This window comes from Carya illinoinensis, chromosome 4 (genome assembly GCF_018687715.1).
Source record: "Carya illinoinensis cultivar Pawnee chromosome 4, C.illinoinensisPawnee_v1, whole genome shotgun sequence".
Classification (NCBI taxonomy): domain Eukaryota; kingdom Viridiplantae; phylum Streptophyta; class Magnoliopsida; order Fagales; family Juglandaceae; genus Carya; species Carya illinoinensis.
In genome coordinates this window covers 15,146,266-15,158,681 of record NC_056755.1, presented here as the reverse complement: position 1 = coordinate 15,158,681, position 12,416 = coordinate 15,146,266, and the positions used below count along the sequence as shown (strand labels likewise).

Here is a 12,416-nt window from a genome sequence, read left to right as displayed (position 1 = left end):
CTTTGCATTTTTTGCCATGTGCCAATAGATCTTGGTCTCAAGGAGTTCAACCAATTTTTAGCTTTTTCTTTCAAAGAGAATGGAAACAACTTTAATCTAACAACGTCATCATTGATAGTTTGGTTTTGTAAAGTTGTACAAACTTCTTCAAATTCTTTTAGATGCAAATAAGGACTTTCTGAATCCAAGCAATGAAACTTGGGAAGTAATTGGATTACTCCCAGTTTTAAATCAAAATTTTCCATATTCGTAGGAAAAATCATGCAAGATGGAGTACTTGTCCTTGTAGGCTGCAAATATTCGCGCAAAGTTCTGATTGGTGGATTATTTTGTGCCTCTTCATTTTCTTGTTCATCATAAACACTACGATTGTCAGCCATGGTATTAGAATGAGAATTTTTAGAATCACCTGACAAAGTATCAACTAATTCTTTTAAAACAATTTCCTCTCTTCTCAATCTACCCATTTGATCACGTTGCCACGAGATCATTCATCATAGAGGATCGAGTACATTCAAAAAGTAAAAACAAAATGCAAAACAAGCAAGAAAGTAAAAGAAAAAATTTTGGAACGAGATTACCAAATGGTATGAATATGGAAGCAATGTTACATGCTCTGTTTTTCGTAAAAAATCGTACCTGCAAGTAGAATATGAAAAACAATTAGCAAAAGATTACTAAAAATTTTTTTTTCTTTTCTAAAAAAAACAATTATCACACATTGCAATCCCCGGCAATGACGCCAAAAACTTGTTGCGCTTAAACTTTGACTCAAATTAATGAATCAAAAATTTAGTGCAGTTTTACCTGTAAGTATACAGGTGTTGTAGTATCTTACAGGATCGAATCTACAGGGATTGACTTTTGTGATAAAGAAAATAAATTCAGACAATGAAATGAAATTACTAAAAGAAACGTGCAATCAAATGAAGATTGATAAAATAAATTGATATGGAAAAAGACTAAGGTTTCGAGGATCCGTTTAATAATTTATGATATTGTTTCTGATCGATTTACTTCAATTAAACTAGAATAATGATTCTGTTTGATTGGAAGATTTAACATTTAAGATCAAGAAAAATAGTCGCTTATGATTGAGCGTGAACGATTAATGATTAAAACATTTACAAATCTATTTGAATACCACAGGGATTCCTCAAGCATTCACTGTATTCAGAAATCACAATGAATCAAAACGAGTATATAGATAATCAAAATATCCGATAATAAAATCTTTCAATTGTTCAAGCTCGTAGAATAAATTTTACGTGGATCCGAAAACAATATTTAAATCATTAAACTTCACCTCTAACCTTAGTATGAAAATTTAGCCAAACAAATGTATTACAAGTATTATAGAAATCACATAAATATTCTTCATTAGAAAACTAAAATAAAACATAAGAAATACCAAGAAATAACTATAGGCAAGTAAAAAAATTAAAAAAAAAAGTAAAGTCCGAAAGACTCCCTCTCTTTCTCTTCACAACACAACAAATTCATTCCAACCAATAACAATAACCGACACTTCCACTAAGAAACCGAGTTGCTCTTCCCTTTTCAATAATCCAGCTCATGCACCGATTCTTCCAAGAGAATAAACTCACTCCCTTCCTTTTCTGAACAAAAAGAAAATGAACTACAGAAAAATAAGCTCCATCGAGTAATTCCCTTCCACGTACATTAATCCCAGCCGACCTCATTTCTTTAATCAATCAAGCACATACTCTCCTCACTCCCTTCCTTCTTTCTCTCAATTCCAACCACGTACATCTCTATGGCTTTCTTTGGAAAATTAATCCCAACCTTCCACGTCTCACTCTCCCTCTCTCCAACCAATTCCTTCCTTCTACCATCAACCAAGATAAATCTTAGCCAATCAAATTATTCCAGCCAATTCCTTTCTCTCATCTCACCTTCTTTTCTTTAATGAGAGCCCACGTAAATTCCTATCTCAGCCAACATAATTTCCCATGACCGACTCACTCATTACTCACCCTCTCTACTCACTTTTTCTCACCCTTTCCTATCTCTTCTCTCCCTCTCTACTCATGACCAACACACCTCAACTCCTCTCTATGTCCCACGTAACCCTCTCACTCTATACCTCTCCAACCGATTGTTTTTCTTTTCTCCTATCTTTACGTCCAGCAATATATATATATATATATATATATCTGCTTCTAGTCGGTCCAAACTCCCTCACAATTCATTCCTCCTTCAATCACCACCGATTGTCACCTTTTATAGACTCCCACGTGAAGATTATAACTCCCTTAATGCAATTTAAGCACGGCACTCCCTTTTTTTTTTCTGCACGTCTCCCTCTCTACAAGTCAAGCACGGCTCTTATATTCAGTGTACAACTCTCTCCAATCCAAGTAATGCACGGCACGGCATGCACTTCAATTTCTACTCACCTACCAAAAAAAATAATTTTAAATTTACACTTGTTGAAAACTCAAGCACGGCACTTCCTTTTTTCTTGTACCTGCTGCACCGTTTAGCAACATATATATATATATATATATAGCTGCCTCTAGTCGGTCTTCCTCCAATCCCAATTGCAGCCGACTTCTCATAAACAATAACCACCAACTTTCTAAAGTGTCTCTTTCCACAAATCAAGCACAGCAATCCTCACTCTAATTCCGTCCACTTTAACTGCACCAACCGACATGAGAGCTTCCAAAATTTGATTGATCTGCTTACCACGTTTACAGTACCGAAATGTAGCTTTCAATTTTCACCTCTTATCAACATAGAAGTCAAGCTAAATAACAAGAAGTTGCAGCCTCAAGCCTTATGTTCATACTCCACCAAAAGTCTGTCTTTTTTTTTTTTTTTTAGCTGTTGAAGTACACCGCTTTCTTCATGTAAATTTTATTTGAACTGAAAATAAGAGATAAAAATAGCACTCAAATATAAATTAAAAGAAAAATAGATTATCAAAAATAGACTATATATGTGAGGAAATATTGTCCCATTAAATTATAGTTATAAAATTAAGCATAAACATGATATCAATCAATTAAAAATCACAACTCGTATTTATGCTTAAAAATTATTTTTCCATCTAAAACCAATAATAGTGTCACGAAGAATTTAAAATACATTGGTTTTAAATAGTTAAAACATGCAATATTTCAGCTCAATCAGTAGCGATACACCGTATAGCCTGCCACTAAGAAAATGATGGTTGCGTAGTAGATAAGCGTAGATCATATTGTGTAGTGTCAGGAACTGTGTAGTGGTACCCCGAAATAACTATGATGTGGCTTGTAATCTGAAGTGACAAGTGTCGCCTTGTAGTTGACTTATAGCTTAGAGTATGTGTGAAGTGATGGGATAGTGTAAGAGTAGCGTCATGGAAACATTACAAGTGTTGTGACGTAACTCGGAACTTGTCTCGAGCTACGTGATGTGATAGAGATGTAGTGTTGAATGGAGTTGGAACCCTCTCGTGTCAAGTGTTGGGATAAACTTGTAAATGGATTGGGAAGTAGGAAGATCCTGCTAACTAGGTTTGAGTAGAAGTTGGTATTGGAGTATGGAGTTTGTTTATACAAGCGGGTATTCATTTGACTATAAACTAACATTAGGTGATAAAGGGTAAGGTATATGTGCATCTGGTGGATACATGTATCAGACAGATTTACCAGATATAATGGGTAATCTATTCTAAGTATGATTGCATGATATTTAAGCCCCAGAGTTGGCTTAAAATCATGTGGCATATATGGTTGAAAATTAGGATTGAGTATGGCCCATGAAGCATGAAGGTAGTATTGGGTATGTTGTCTAGGATTAGGATGAGTGACTTAATTAGTCTGAGTCATGCATCGGAATGTAATTAAGATGAGAGTAAGGCGACAGTTTTAGTGTCTTAAATCTAAGGTGAAACACACAGGTAGTGACGGTAAATGGATCTTGAAAGTTTTAGCATAGTAAATGACACGTAAGAACACAGGGATGGATGAAGAGTGTTTAAGTGAGGTGTAATTCTATTTCTAGTATAGTTACTTATGTACTAGATAAAAAATGATGTGAGTTTATGTGTATGCATTTAGGTTGTCATCTAACACGCACATGAATGACTGCATGAAATGAGTATGCCATGGAGTCCAGGTAAATATTATGTTCATACTCTTGTAGAATTTTCTAAAAGATATGAAAATGAAAATGAAACGTTTTTCCTTTACGATGCTTTACAAAATGACACGAAACTCGTTAGACGAAAGAACGCCAAGTATAAGTTTTCAAGCATAAGTATGTAACGACCCTCATTGGTAGTCCATTTTTACGCACCCCAAATATGTAGGTATGTGCATATGAATGGATGGTATACGCAGTAAGTATTATATATATTTTCACGAAATGAAATGCGAGGCTTAGGCCTTATACTTTAAATGACACGGAGAAAGAGTTTTTAAATGTCCTTATGAATTGATGCTTTAAAGGATGCATAAATTGATGCTTTAAGTGATGCTATGAAAGATGACGTTTAAGCTCATCTTTTAAATGACTTTTATAAATGAACGAACTACAGGATTGAAAGAATTAAAATTAATGAAAGGACTAGATGTTTAATGTATAAAAACACTAAACGGCCATACCTGAATGAATGGATAAAGGTACCGAATGACAATATCTAAGGACTGGACTGGATAGATTACAATATCTGATAAGTAGTACTAGTAGTACAACTAGTGTCACATCCTAAAAGAATGAATTCCTAACCCACGGCCACAGGCAAAATCAGGTTCAAAAAATTGCTAATCCTCACACACGCAAAGGATAACAATGTTCAATGGCCATTGAAAACGATAAAAAAGAATTTTTTGACAATTATTGAAAGAGTATGATGTGATAAATTTTCATGTCAATAGTCAATAATCAAACCTACAAAAAGATTTAAAAAATTCTATTTGTATGTATATAAGTCAGTGTGATCACATTAACTATTTACACAATATAATCTGATTTAAAAGAAAAATTTTAAAAATTAAATCTTATTATATAAATAGTGTAAATAACATATTATATCCACTCGTTTGTAAATAGAATAATTAATAAATTTATTGTAGGATATAATTTTCCTTACCACTCCCATCATTTCAATATATAGATAAGAGTGATAGCTATGGATAGGCAAGTGGTGACCACCAAAATTTGGATTTATCCTATATTAACTCTTTTGGGGTGCGAAGTTGACCAAACGATACGACTCAGATACGCTCTTCCCTATTAATGGAATTATGGAGGCGGCAGGAGAGAGAGGAATGGGGTCAGGACTACTACTACTGCGATGCAGAGCTCATTCATGCATTTTGAGTTGGCCTAGTTTGAGGGACCTTATGTAATCTGTGATGTTTTGTTGCATGATTAAATATTGTAATGTTTCAGGTTGATTATTACAAGTTGATGTGGCACACTGCCACGTCCCCTTTCAATATATATATATATAAAACATGTACGGTTAGATTAAATTAAAAAAAAAAAATCAGGTATAAATCAGAACTTGGATTCCGGTTTTTAAAAACTGATTTCCACTGAATTTTAGGCTTTCAGCCCTATTTAAAAAAAAAAAAAAAAAAACCAGATTCTTGAACGAACATATCGGAAAGTGATCCTTTGAGTTCTCTGATTGCAGGAAATAAATTATTATAAAACGACAAAAGAGAGGCAATACAAGACCAAAAAGGCCTGCCGTCAGCTAAAATTTATCCGCAATTCCATCTAGAAGACATCCAAGAATGAAAGCGAAGTCCTTTTTTTTTTTTTTTTTTGTTCCTTGGCGATTGTCAGTTGTTTTCGATATAAATAATAAAATTTCATTAATTTAAATTTTAATTATAAATAGTGATTTAATAAGATATCTTCAATATATATAAAATGTGTATAAAACGGAATTTGTTGTTTTAGACGGAAAATCTTATTTTCCCGTTAGTTTTGTTGCTCCCGTTAAATAGCAGTTAAGCCACCATTTTTATGGCCATTTATGTTGTCCGTTTCAAATCCATTATATAGTAATTTAGAATCTTGAAGGAAAACAGTGCCAAATTATAATTATTTCCGTTAGTACCAAATGTGTTGTCTATTTAAATTCCATTAATATAATAACTGAATTTTTTGAAGAAAAATAGTGCCAAATTAATTAGGTAGGGATACTATTGTCTTTTCCTATAAATTATAATGACAAAACATTATAATAAGTTACAATTTTGAAAAACTAGAGTCTCATTTCTTCTTATTTTTTCCCTTCTGCACACGAGTTTTCCCCTTCTGTACGTGTGCCAGCTATTGCTTTGGAATGGAAGCTGCAACCAGAGAGAAAATATAAGTTAAAAATCTGTGGAGGCACATTTTAATCAAATGTAATAGAAATTTATAATTAAGTTTTTATAATATACAGTATAACTTATAATTTGTAATAAGTTATATTTTATGTCCATGTGTGTAGGCAGGGAGAAATTAGTAAATTTCAATCACTTAATGAGGCAGCTGAATGGGCAAATAGTGCAGCAGTCATATTCAAAGTTTGAATACCAATAGAAATTTCGTAGGAACCCAACAGCCATTGAAAGGGGTTTAAAAAACCCTTCTATTACTTTCAGTGCAATGGTGCTAACATTTGAAAAGTGACTGATCCCTTCTATTGCTTTCAGTGCATTGGTGCTACGGTTTCCTTGGTTTGAAGGGAGATTGAAAAGTGAGTAACTTTCTTTTGTGTGTTTATAATAGAAGTTTATCCATGCATTACATATGTTTTTTCATATTTCTAAGAAATGAACTAACCGATACCATGAAATCATGGAATTCATAAAACTTATTAAAAATCCTATCACAAAACTGAGTTCAGAAAACTTATCCACGCTCACTCTCTCTATCAAGTCAGGTGCGGTGAAATAGTGCAGTTGTGCAAAGGTTTGAAAGTACATTGAGAAGGTCAGTTTTACTGCCTTTTCTGTGTTTATATTATATATAATCTATCTATGCATTACATCAATCTGTAAGTTTTATGCTACTAGATCACTGCCTTTTAATAATCTCTAAGTTTTATGATGTAATGAAACTGACCACTAAAACATCAATTCCAATGGGCAGACCAGTAAAACATCAATTGCTTGGCAACAGGAAGGTAACAAAACTGTACATTACTACACAAGCTTGATTGAATGGAATAGATGCATCTGGCACAATTTGAATCCAATATTGTACAGAACCAGATGTAGAAAAAAAAGCATGCGTCTTTATAAAACTACATCAACAACTCAAATAATGGCAAATTTAATATATTTTTTTCCCTGCAAGTAGAAAGTATAGATTTTTATGGGTTTATAGATCCAAACCTTGTAAAAGGCACCAAAGCCCTCCTCCTCAAGCATGGTCCTCGCCCTTGGGCTGCTGATCCCTAACCCAATTGAATCCTCACCTACACAAATCCAAACACAAACAAACAAACAAAATCACAAATCTATTAACACATTTAAACGTACTACACCACTGAAGAGAGGAAAAATTTCAGGGAAGAAGACCATTGAATCATAGATCTGAAACCCCGTAAGAGAATCCAATTTACAAACAAAAAGATCATAACTTTCTGATGGATGTTAGTAAAAATAGAGAATAAAAACATGGAAACTGATCTATACAGAAAAAAAAAAAAAAACATGGATTTAAAAAAAAAATCAGTTAAAGTTAACGAAGGGCTTCACGGAAAAAAAAAAAAAAAACCATCAAACGACCAAAAAAATTCATCTATTTTAAAAAAAAATGAAATGAGAACCAAAAAACATCCAGTCGATCGAACAAAAAATGTGAAAAAAAAAAACCCGAAGACAAAACTTAAAACATGCAAACCCATGTTTAACATAAGAAGCTATAGGATCTAAAAAATAAAATGAAAACTAAAAGATCTAAATGAACACATATAGATCTGATGTTGTTTGCAAAAAAAAAAAAAAAAAAAACAGACAGCTTCTAAGCGGGAGAGAAAGAAAGAGGTGTAAAATAAGTTAAGGTTTATGACTTGCTTCTTAGCTCCTTCTCAAAATGAAAAAAAGAGGGCTGAAAATGGGTTTAGAGAAGAGAATCCAATTTACAAATAAAAAGATCATAACTTTCTGATGGATGTTAGTAAAAATAGAGAATAAAAACATGGAAACTGATCTATACAGAAAAAAAAACATGGATTTAAAAAAAAAAATCAGTTAAAGTTAACGAAGGGCTTCACGGAAAAAAAAAAAAAAAAAAACCATCAAACGACCAAAAAAAATCATCTATTTTAAAAAAAATGAAATGAGAACCAAAAAACATCCAGTCGATCGAACAAAAAATGTGAAAAAAAAAAACCCGAAGACAAAACTCAAAACATGCAAACCCATGTTTAACATAAGAAGCTCTAGGATCTAAAAAATAAAATGAAAACTAAAAGATCTAAATGAACACATATAGATCTGATGTTGTTTGCAAAAAAAAAAAAAAAACAGGGAGCTTCTAAGCGGGAGAGAAAGAAAGAGGTGTAAAATAAGTTAAGGTTTATGACTTGCTTCTTAGCTCTTTCTCAAAATGAAAAAAAGAGGGCTGAAAATGGATTTAGAGAAAGAAATAGAGTCTGCCATCGAGATCATTGAAATATAGAGAGAAAGAAAGAGATCTAGACGGAAGACGAAGCTCTTTGAGAGAGAGAGAGAGATCGAAAGAGAGGTGGGGAGAGAGAGGAAGGGAAAGGAGAGAATTAGACAAGGAGTTGTTTGTTAGCTTTTTGTTTTCTTTTGAGGTGGTTAAAGTATAGCTAGCTAGCTAACTTTGCAGGGTGCGGAGAACTGTGTAAGATGATGAAAGCAAGCAATAAAAGCAATAATAGAAGAGATAGGAGAGATAAATAGATCAAGATGATGGGATCGAGGATGGAATCCATACGTGTACATTTACTTGCTTGCTTTTTTGGTTGGCAACTCCTTTTCTTTCTTTCGTTCTTTCTTTCTTTAATTTATCTAGGAGCTATAGCTAGCTAGCTCTGATCTCTTTCTTTTCATTATATATCGTGGTGTGCGTGCTTGTTGGGGGAATACTTTTAAAGATATTGATGTTAGATAGACTCGGACACGGCGTGATCGATGAATTGTTCCATCACTTCCCACTCCCTTTTTAATTGGACAATATCCTATCATTAATATGGTTGCAAGATTTAGCTCTTTATTTGGTGAGGGGTGGGGAACCAAGTGCTGTTGCTCAAAATCATGGGCATCAATTTTCTGACTTTCTGATGGATGTTAGTAAAAATAGAGAATAAAAACATGGAAACTGATCTATACAGAAAAAAAAAATGGATTTAAAAAAAAAATTCAGTTAAAGTTAACGAAGGGCTTCACGGAAAAAAAAAAAAAAAAACCATCAAAAGACTAAAAAAAATCATCTATTTTAAAAAAAATGAAATGAGAATCAAAAAACATCCAGTCCATCGAACAAAAAATGTGAAAAAAAAACCCCAAAGACAAACCTCAAAACATGCAAACCCATGTTTAACATAAGAAGCTCTAGGATCTAAAAAATAAAATGAAAACTAAAAGATCTAAATGAACACATATAGATCTGATGTTGTTTGAAAAAAAAAAAAAAAACAGAGAGCTTCTAAGCGGGAGAGAAAGAAATAGGTGTAAAATAAGTTAAGGTTTATGACTTGCTTCTTAGCTCCTTCTCAAAATGAAAAAAAGAGGGCTGAAATGGGTTTAGAGAAAGAAATAGAGTCTGTCATCGAGATCATTGAAATGTAGAGAGAAAGAAAGAGATCTAAACGGAAGATAAAGCTGTTTGAGAGAGAGAGATCGAAAGAGAGGTGGGGAGAGAGAGGAAGGGAAATTAGAATTATACAAGGAGAAAATTAGACAAGGAGTTGTTTGTTAGCTTTTTGTTTTCTTTTGAGGTGGTTAAAGCATAGCTAGCTAGCTAACTTTGAAAGGTGTGGAGAACTGTGTAAGATGATGAAAGCAAGCAATAAATGCAATAATAGAAGAGATAGGAGAGAAAAATAGATCAAGATGATGGGATCGAGGATGGAATCCATACGTGTACATTTACTTGCTTGCTTTTTTGGTTGGCAACTCCTTTTCTTTCTTTCGTTCTTTCTTTCTTTAATTTATCTAGGAGCTATAGCTAGCTAGCTCTGATCTCTTTCTTTTCATTATATATCGTGGTGTGCGTGCTTGTTGGGGGGAATACTTTTAAAGATAGCGCTTATGTTATCTTTTCACACTACAAGTACCACACAACTTAACGATTGATAAAAAAAATAAAACATAAAAATAAAAATAAAAATATATGAGTGAGTATACTAAGTGGGTATTTTTTTTATGTGCCTTTGTTAGGATTAACTTTTAATATTAGGGGGGCCTCTTGTAAGAAGAAAAAGTCATATTATTTTTTTAATTTTATTCTTTCTAAATTAATTAATATATTCTACTTTTTATCCATATATTATATATTTGATAAGAAAAAAAATAATAAAAATGATGTATGGTGAATAGTATAAAAATGATAGGTATAAGCTTTTATTATATAATTTTTAATTGGTTCTTACTAGAAATTTTTTGACAAAATCTATACCGAATTGACCCAAACTACCCCAAAGATGCATGATCCCAATTGGGAAATACAAGAATAAATAAAAATAAACTTCAAACAACGAATAAATTAATTTGAACTAATAATAATATTAAATTAATGTTAGATATAGTTAAATATTGTGAAAATATTGTGTGATTATTATTAAACATTTTTTGTATGTGATATTAGAATATGCTTTTGTTAGATTTCAATTTCATTGTATTTTATCATTTGATTATTTATTTAATTGAGTGTAGGAAATAATTGTTATTTATTTCGTTCATGCTGCTTATGTAGAACTGTATATAACAGTTGAAACAATCATTTCCTTCATTAATATCTACTGAATGATTGATGCACATCTAGCTTTATTATTATTGTTATTATTATTATTATTATTATTATTATTATTTAGCTAAGTTCATATATATCCATTGATGACACACTAATATATAAATCCAAACACTTAATTTATATAAATTGAAAGATACAAAATTTGAAAAGATAGTAATTAAAAATTTAAAAATTGTGTAAATTTAAATGATCTAGGTATAATAAAAAAATAATTGATTCAAATCATATGCCCCATTAATTGATTTATTTTCTCAAGACTCAAATCATCCCTTTTTCTCTAAAAATTAACGATAAAAAACTAAAAATTCATAACATCAAAAAAAAAACCAGTAGAGAAATATTTTAAAATAATTAGTAGAGAAATAGTTGATAATTACTTAGAATAGGGAATTGAGTTTGACAAATAGCTTCTAAAATATTTTTTGTATGTGATATTGAAATATGCTTTTGTTAGATTCAAATTTCAAAATATTTTATCATTTGATTATTTATTTAATTGAGTGTAGGAAATAATTGTTATTTATTTCTTTCATCTTGTTTGTGTAGAACAATATCCAACGGTTGAAACAATCACTTCCTTCATTAACATAATGAGAAGTGGTAAGATTCTGTAAATAATTTTTTTTTAAAAAATTTACAAACAAAAATATAAATTTATGAAAAATTTAAGTTTGTAAACTATTTTTTGAAGATCATGGAAAAGAACCTTCAAAAAGAATCTTGTATAGAGATTTACCAGAAGAGAAAAAGGAAGAGATCCGTAGAAAACAAAGAGAAAGATATGCTAAACAAAAAGCATCCAAAAGGAACTCGATTCGTATAAATGATTTCGATACATCTATTGGTGATCAAACGACTACGTCGATTGCTCGATATTCAAACAATGATATCCAATATATAGACAACATTCAAGACTTTAGTCTTGTTCAAAGAGTATCAAAGAGAAAGCGAAATTCTGATGTTCATATTGATATCGTTGAAGAGGATTCGTCTCGTGAAGTATGTGTTATTCCTGATGTTGAAGTCTGTGTCATTAATTCAGAGACAAATTCATCCATAAACAATGTCTCCGAATCTTCTAATCAACTCTTTATCCAGCAGGTTCTCCTCTAATCATTTTTCGATATTTCTTATTCAACCATCATTCTATTCTTTTCCTCTGAGATTTTGATATATATTATACAAATAGGATCCACATGTTGTTCAAGAGGAGTCGAGCTACGATACAAATATGCTGACACCTTGTAGGGGTAAGAAACAAATATAAAATCAGTTGGTTCTTTTAATTCAGTCATCGAATCTTGCTACTGTACCAGTAATGTCCTTACTCAAATAATTTAAATAATATTACGAGCTTGTGTCTGTTGCCTTATTTTCATTTTTTAACCAAATAGGTCAGTCGCATCATGGTTTTGTCGGATTTAGACAATTGTTGAAGGTAGTGCCATTTGAAG

At 31.8% G+C, this 12,416-nt stretch overlaps 1 long non-coding RNA gene across 1 annotated transcript; it reads right to left on the bottom strand.

Moving 5' to 3' along the window:
- Positions 1-6,091: 6,091 nt before the first annotated feature.
- On the bottom strand, positions 6,092-8,546 carry LOC122307069. Its single transcript, XR_006241630.1, has 2 exons — positions 7,353-8,546; positions 6,092-6,320 (listed from the first exon to the last, which is right to left on the bottom strand). It is a non-coding gene; the product is annotated as an uncharacterized LOC122307069 (long non-coding RNA).
- Positions 8,547-12,416: the final 3,870 nt, after the last annotated feature.